Below are 8,256 nucleotides of genomic sequence, written 5' to 3'. Positions count from 1 at the left end.
GTTGGTGGGTGAATATTTTCATGTTTTGATGGATTTTCCCTACTCGGATTCATAATAGTGGAGACTTAGTGAGTATTTGAAAAAATGGGACTCCTTGGTAATCATCTTTAAAGGCAGGGCTGTTTCTTTGGTGATGAAGGGCAAGGAAGCCTGAATCCGTTTTTTTGGAGTGACTTTTGGTTGCCTTTGAAATCTTTGTAATTCACCACCGGCTTCCTTGTCATAGTTATTAATATTCTAGAATCATAGAGATGGAAGGTACTCTGAAGATCTCTTCTTTTTGTAAACACTTCTTTCTCTTTTTGTGAGCACAATCAACCTTGCTTCCTCCCTTACATCTTCTCTCCTTCCCTGCCCACCTTCCTCCCACAATATTTATTGCTATCCCTTAAGAGATCCCTTACGTCCAGTTAGAACCTGACATGGAACAATGGACTGGTTCCAAATAGGAAAAGGAGTACGTCAAGGCTGTATATTGTCACCCTGCTTATTTAACTTATATACAGAGCACATCATGCAAAATGCTAGGCTGGATGAAGCACAAGCTGGACTCAAGATTGCCAGGAGAAATATCAATAACCTCAGATACGCAGATGACACCACCCTTATAGCGGAAAGCAAAGAGGAACTAAAGAGCCTCTTGATGAAAGTGAAAGAGGAGAGTGAAAAAGCTGGCTTAAAACTCAACAGTCAAAAAATGAAGATCATGGCATCTGGTCCCATCACTTCATGGCAAATAGATGGGGAAACAATGCAAACAGGGACAGACTTTATTTTTTGGGGGGCTCCAAAATCACTGCAGATGGTGACGCAGCCATGAAATTAAAAGATGCTTGCTCCTTGGAAGAAAAGCTATGACAAACCTAGACAGCATATTAAAAACCAGAGACATTACTTTACCTACAAAGGTCCATCTAGTCAAGGCTATGGTTTTTTCAGTAATCATGTATGGATGTGAGAGTTGGACCATGAAGAAAGTTGAGCCAAAGAATTGATGCTTTTGAACTGTGATGTTGGAGAAGACTGTTGACAGTCCCTTGGACTGCAAGGAGATCCAACCAGACCATCCTGAAGGAGATCAGTCCTGGGTGTTCATTGGAAGGACTGATGCTGCAGCTGAAACTCCAATACTTTGGCTACCTGATGCGAAGAGCTGACTCATTGGAAAAGACCCTGATTCTGGGAAAGTTTGAAGGCAGGAGGATAAGGGGACAACAGAGGATGAGATGGTTGGATGGCATCACTGACTTGATGGACATGAGTTTGAGCAAGCTCTGGGAGTTGGTGATGGACAGGGAGGCCTGGCGTGCTGCAGTCCCTGGAGTCACAAAGAGTCGCACGCAACTGAGCGACTGAACAGAACTTAAGTGCTAGCCATTGAGGATATAAAAGTGAACAAAAACAGGTGTTGAAAAAGGGCCATGGATGTTTGTGTTTTCTTTACAAGTAGCAAATATTTTGGGGGCAGTTACTATGGACTGCTGTTTGTTTTTTTTTTTTCTTCTGTGTGAGGTTTAAGGAATTTCTCACCATGTAAATCAGTTCAGTTCAATCTCTCAGTCGTGTCCAACTCTTTGTGACCCCATAAACTGCAGCACGCTAGGCCTCCCTGTCCATCACCAACTCCCAGAGTTTACCCAAACTCATGTCCATCGACTCGGTGGTGCCATCCAACCATCTCATCCTCTATTGTCCCCTTCTCCTCCTGCCCTCAATCTTTCCCAACATCAGGGTCTTTTCAAATGAGTCAGCTCTTCACATCAGGTGGCCAAAATATTGGAATTTCAGCTTCAGCATCAGTCCTTCCAATGAACACCCAGGACTGATCTCCTTTAGGATGGTCTGGTTGGATCTCCTTGCTGTCCAAGGGACTGTCAACAGTCTTCTCCAACATCACAGTTCAAAAGCATCAATTCTTTGGCGCTCAGCTTTCTTTATAGTCCAACTCTCACATCCATACTTGACTACTGGAAAAACCATAGCCTTGACTAGACGGACCTTTGTTGACAAAGTAATGTCGCTGCTTCTTAATATGCTGTCTAGGTTAATTATAACTTTCCTTCCAAGGAGTAAGCGTCTTTTAATTTCATGGCTGCGTCACCATCTGCAGTGATTTTGGAACCCCCCCAAAATAAAGTCTGTCCCTGTTTGCATTGTTTCCCCATCTATTTGTCATGAAGTGATGGGACCAGATGCCATGATCTTCATTTTCTGAATGTTGAGCTTTAAGCCAACTTTTTCACTCTCTTCTTTCACTTTCATCAAGAGGCTCTTTAGTTCTTCTTCACTTTCTGCCATAAGGGTGGTGGTATCTGCATATCTGAGGTTATTGATATTTTTCCTGGCAATCTTGATTCCAGCTTGTGCTTCCCCCAGCCCAGCGTTTCTCATGATGTACTCTGCATATAAGTCACATAAGCAGGGTGACAATATACAGCCTTGACGTACTCCTTTTCCTATTTGGAACCAGTCTGTTGTTCCATGTCCAGTTCTAACTGTTGCTTCCTGACCTGCATACAGGTTTCTCAAGAGGCAGGTCAGGTGGTGTGGTATTCCCATCTCTTTCAAAATTTTCCACAGTTTATTGTGATCCACACAGTCAGAGACCAAATAGAAGCAAGGTAAGAGGAGAGAAAGGAAAATATCTTTAAATTAAGACAATAATCTGTTAATTTGTTTTAACCATTGATTTTGCTGTTTGGTCTCAGAAAAATGTTAACAAATTTACCTAAGTTATATTAAGAAAATCCTCCTATGTACATGCCATAATTTGTATGTAACAAAGAGTTCTACATTAATTATCTAGTTTATAAAAAGGTCTTTAAGTAAATTTTTTAGTTTTATGTTTGAATTATCGAATACTTCCAAACAAAATCTGGGCAAAATATTATTTTTTTTCTTACAAGGGCCATTTTACCCATAACATGTGGACTTCTTAATACACCAGTAGATGGCAGTAGTCTTTAGCCCATGGTTGTTAACAACTCCGACACCTCCAGCTCAGTTCAGTTCGGTTGCTCAGTTGTGTCCAACTCTGGGACTCCATGGATTGCAGCACGCCAGGCTTCCCTGTCCATCACCAACTCCCAGAGCTTGCTCAAACTCATGTCCATCAAGTCGGTGATGCCATCCAACCATCTCATCCTCTGTCATCCCCTTCTCCTCCTGCTTTCAATTTTGCCCAGCATCAGGGTCTTTTCCAATGAGCTGGTTCTTTGCATCAATCAGGTAGCCAAAGTACTGGAGTTTCAGCTGCAGCATCAGTCCTTCCAATGAACACCCAGGACTGATCTCCTTCAGGATGGTCTGGTTGGATCTCCTTGCAGTCCAAGGGACTCTCAAGAGTCTTCTCCAGCACCACAGTTCAAAAGCATCAATTCTTTGGCTCAACTTTCTTCATGGTCCAACTCTCACATCCATACATGATTACTGAAAAAACCATAGCCTTGACTAGATGGACCTTTGTAGGTAAAGTAATGTCTCTGGTTTTTAATATGCTGTCTAGGTTTGTCATAGCTTTTCTTCCAAGGAGCAAGCGTCTTTTAATTTCATGGCTGCGTCACCATCTGCAGTGATTTTGGAGCCCCCCAAAAAATAAAGTCTGTCCCTGTTTGCATTGTTTCCCCATCTATTTGCCATGAAGTGATGGGACCAGATGCCATGATCTTCATTTTTTGACTGTTGAGTTTTAAGCCAGCTTTTTCACTCTCCTCTTTCACTTTCATCAAGAGGCTCTTTAGTTCCTCTTTGCTTTCCGCTATAAGGGTGGTGTCATCTGCGTATCTGAGGTTATTGATATTTCTCCTGGCAATCTTGAGTCCAGCTTGTGCTTCATCCAGCCTAGCATTTTGCATGATGTGCTCTGTATATAAGTTAAATAAGCAGGGTGACAATATACAGCCTTGACGTACTCCTTTTCCTATTTGGAACCAGTCCGTTGTTCCCTGTCCAGTTCTAACTGTTGCTCCTTAATCTGCATACAGATTTCTTAGGAGACAGGTAAGGTAGTCTGGTATTCCCATCTCTTGAAAAATTTTCCATAGTTTGTTGTGATCTATACAGTCAAAGGCTTTGGTGTAATCAATAAAGCAGAAGTAGATGTTTTTCTGGAACTCTTTTCCTTTTTCTATGATCCAGTGGATGTTGGCAATTTGATCTCTGGTTACTCTGACTTCTAAATCCAGCTTGAACATATGGAAGTTCATGGTTCATGAACTGTTGAAGCCTGGCTTGGAGAATTTTGCACATTACTTTGCTAGCATGTGAGATGAGTGCAATTGTGTGGTAGTTTGAACATTCTTTGGCATTGCCCTTCTTTGGATTGGAATGAAAACTGACCTTTTCCAGTCCTGTGACCACTGCTGAGTTTTCCAAATTTGCTGGCATATTGAGTGCAGCACTTTCACAGCATCATCTTTTAGGATTTGAAATAGCTCAACTGGAATTCCATCACCTCCACTAGCTTTGTTCATCGTGATGCTTCTTAAGACCCACTTGACTTTGCATTCCAGGATGTCTGGCTCTAGGTCAGTGATCACACCATTGTGGTTATCTGGGTCATGAAGATATTTTTTGTATAGTCCTTCTGTGTATTCTTGCCACCTCTTCTTAATATCTTCTGCTTCTGTTAGGTCCGTACCATTTCTGTCCTTTATTGTGCCCATCTTTGCATGAAATGTTTCCTTGGTATCTCTAATTTTCTTGACAAGATCTCTAGTCTTTCTCATTCTATTGTTTTCCTCTATTTCTTTGCATTGATTACTGAGGATGACTTTCTTTTTTTTTTTTTGAGGATGACTTTCTTATCTCCCCTTGCTATTCTTTGAAACTCTGCATTCACCTGGGTATATCTTTCCTTTTCTCCTTTCGCTTCTCTTCTTTTCTCAGCTATTTGTAAGGCCTCATCAGACAACCACTTTTCCTTTTTGCATTTGTTTTTCTTGGGGATGGTCTTGATCACTGCCTTCTGTACAATGTCACGAACCTCCATCCATAGTTCTTTAGGCAGTCTGTCTATCAGATCTAATCCCTTGAATCTATTTGTCACTTCCACTGTATAATTGTGAGGAATATGATTTAGGTCATACCTGAATGGTCTAGTGGTTTTCCCCACTTTCTTCAACTTAAGCCTGAATTTTGCAATAAGGAGTTCATGATCTGAGCCACAGTCAGCTCCCAGTCCTATTTTTGATGACTGTATATAACTTCTCCATTTTTGGCTACAATGAGTATAATCAATCTGATTTCAGTATTGACCATCTGTTGATGTCCATGTGTAGAGTCTTCTTTTGTGTTGTTGGAAGAGGGTGTTTGCTATGACCAGTGCATTCTCTTGGCAAAAGTCTGTTAGCCTTTGCCCTGTTTCATTCTGTACTCCAAGGCCAAATTTGCCTGTTACTCCAGGTATCTCTTGACTTCCTGCTTTTGCATTCCAGTCCCCTGTGGTGAAAAGGACATCTTTTTTGGGTGTTTGTTCTAGAAGGTCTTGTAGGTCTTCATAGAACTGTTCAACTTCAGCTTCTTCAGCATTACTGGTTGGGGCATAGACTTGGATTACTGTGATATTGAATGGTTTGCCTTGGAAACAAGCAGAGATCATTCTGTCATTTTTGAGATTGCACCCAACTACTATATTTCGGACTCTTGTTGACTATGAAGGTTACTCCATTTCTTCTAAGGGATTCTTGCCCTCAGTAGTAGATATAAGGGTCATCTGAGTTAAATTTGCCCGTTCCAGTCCATTTTATTTCACTGGTTCCTAAAATGTTGATGTTCACTCTTGCCATCTCCTGTTTGACGACTTCTAATTTAGTTTGATTCATGGACTTAACATTCCAGGTTTCTATGCAATATTGCTCTTTACGGCATCAGACTTTACTTCCATCACCAGTCACATCGACAACTGGGCATTGTTTTCGCTTCGCCGCTGTCTCCTCATTCTTCCTGGAGTTATTTCTCCATTCTTCTCCATTAGCGTGTTGGGCACCTACCGGCCTGGGGAGTTCATCTTTCAGTGTCATATCTTTTTGCATTTTCATATTGTTCATGGGGTTCTCAAGGCAAGAATACTGAAATGGTTTGCCACTGACACTTTAATACATCTTTATTTTTAGTTAGTAGAAAAATAAGCCTTCAAATTATACAAGAATCACATGGCTTTTGGTCATTCCTACCCTGTGAACACAAAGTCTCCATCTGTGAAAATATGTCCCTGAAATACAGTACAGTTACATTTTAAAAGCAAGTTGCATAGAATTCCCTGTTAGTCCAATGATTAGGACTCAGGCACTTTCACTATAGAGGGTGCAGACAATATGCAGACTTTCTTCCTCAATATCTCTGTCTCTTTCTTCCGTCCTTCCGCAATTACTTACTGAGCACCCACCATGTTGGTCACTGAAAATACGAGGGGTGAGCAAAGCAGCAATAATGCAGCCAAGAATCCCCCTGCCAATATAGGAGATGCAAGAGACATGGGTTGGGTATCTGGGTTGGGAAGATCTCCTGGAAAAAGAAATAGCAGTCCATTCCGGTATTCTTGCCTGGAAAATTCCATGGCCAGAGGAGCCTCTTGGGCTACAGTCCATGGGTCACAAAGAGTCAAACACAACTGAGCTCACACACACACACACACACACACCCTTTGTAGTCCCCTGCAGAGGGACAGATATGTAAGTTCCATTTCTTATCATAACAAAAAAATCTAGAAAGAACATTTTTATATATGTTCTTGAGCTTCTCTTGGGCAGTGATTCTCAAAGTGTGGTCTGAGTCATGAGAACAAAACTATCTTTATAAATAATATAAAGATGTTATTTGCCCTTTCTCTCTCATGAATGTACAGTGGAGCCTTCCAGAAGCTACATGATGTTGATTTACAACACAAATAAGATATAAGGATCTGGATTTTTTTTAATAAGCTAGACAAAGAGATTCACAAAAATATAACAACGCCAAGAACTTCTCACTAATTTTTATTTTTTGGCTTGGGAAAATGTGATTATTTTAACTAAATTTTATTTACATTAATATGAATGAGTCATTCTTTTAAATGAATAAATCAATATCTTAAGTCTTTCTCACTTTTACTTTCCATAAGGTAAATATCAATAGGTATCTTCTGCATAAACGAAATCTCTTTGGTGTCCTCAGTCACTTTGAAGAGTATGATGGAGATCTGGTGCCAAAAATTTCAAAAGTCACTGTTGTAGGGTATGTATTCTGCAGTACAGTTGCTGGGTCATATTCAGTTTTGCTCTGTGTGTGTGTTCAGTTGCTTAATAGTGTCTGACTCTTTGTGACCCCAAGGACTGTAGCCCGCCAGGCTCCTCTGTCCGTGGAATTTTCCAGGCAAAAGTACTGGAGCAGGTTGCCATTTCCTACTTCAGGGGATCTTTCCAACCAGGGATCACACCTACATCTCCTGTGTCTCCTGCACTGGCAAGCAGATTCTTTACCACTATCTAGATGTTGCCAAACTGTTCTCCATAGTGGCTAAAGCTCACATTTTAAAAAAATCTGTATACAGTTATTTTTGTTTTCAGGTAAATTTGAAACTGTAAAGAATTATAGAATTATTATTAAAGTTGGTTAATGATACAATAGAGATTTGATATATGAAATATTGAATATCTTTTCTAAACAACTGTGAGAAATTCAGGGTACTTTTATTTTTAGAGTACTTTAGAGGAAGAAGTTTTTCCTGGCTACTGAGAATAGCACTGTAGAGTGTAAACATTAAATGTATCAGATTTATTTTTGTTTGGTGCCTCATGGGAGGTAGATGTGTACAAGTTATGCAAATCAACTTTTTTTTTAATCATCAGGGGAATTTCATTTTTCTTAAATTCTACCTTCTGCTATTTTGGTTAAAACCTAAGCCATGTTCCACTGACCCTCAATTTGTTTAAAAAAAATGCTGAGGCATCTAATATTAGAAAAGTAATAATTCAGAACCTGTTAGTTCATAGGTCACTTTGTGAAAGTTTATTTTAAGTAATTCAGCTTCAATTTTAAGCTTGTTTGATTGTGGAATATTTAAATTTTGCAAGTCTAGTTGATTTAATACTTTGCGTTAAATTTTGGCAATGAGATGTGAGTAAATATATAAACTTTTACAGTTGGAGGACCAAGATGCAGCAATATTAATTGGCTGTTTCTTACAGTGGTTTTCAGATAGTGATTTGCACATTCTCATGGTGGTTTAGTTGCTAAGTCGTGTCTGACTCTTTGCAACCCCATGGACTGTAGCCCGCC

The sequence above is a fragment of the Dama dama genome, chromosome 5 (genome assembly GCF_033118175.1).
Source record: "Dama dama isolate Ldn47 chromosome 5, ASM3311817v1, whole genome shotgun sequence".
Taxonomy (NCBI): Eukaryota; Metazoa; Chordata; class Mammalia; order Artiodactyla; family Cervidae; genus Dama; species Dama dama.
This window is presented reverse-complemented; position numbering follows the sequence as displayed.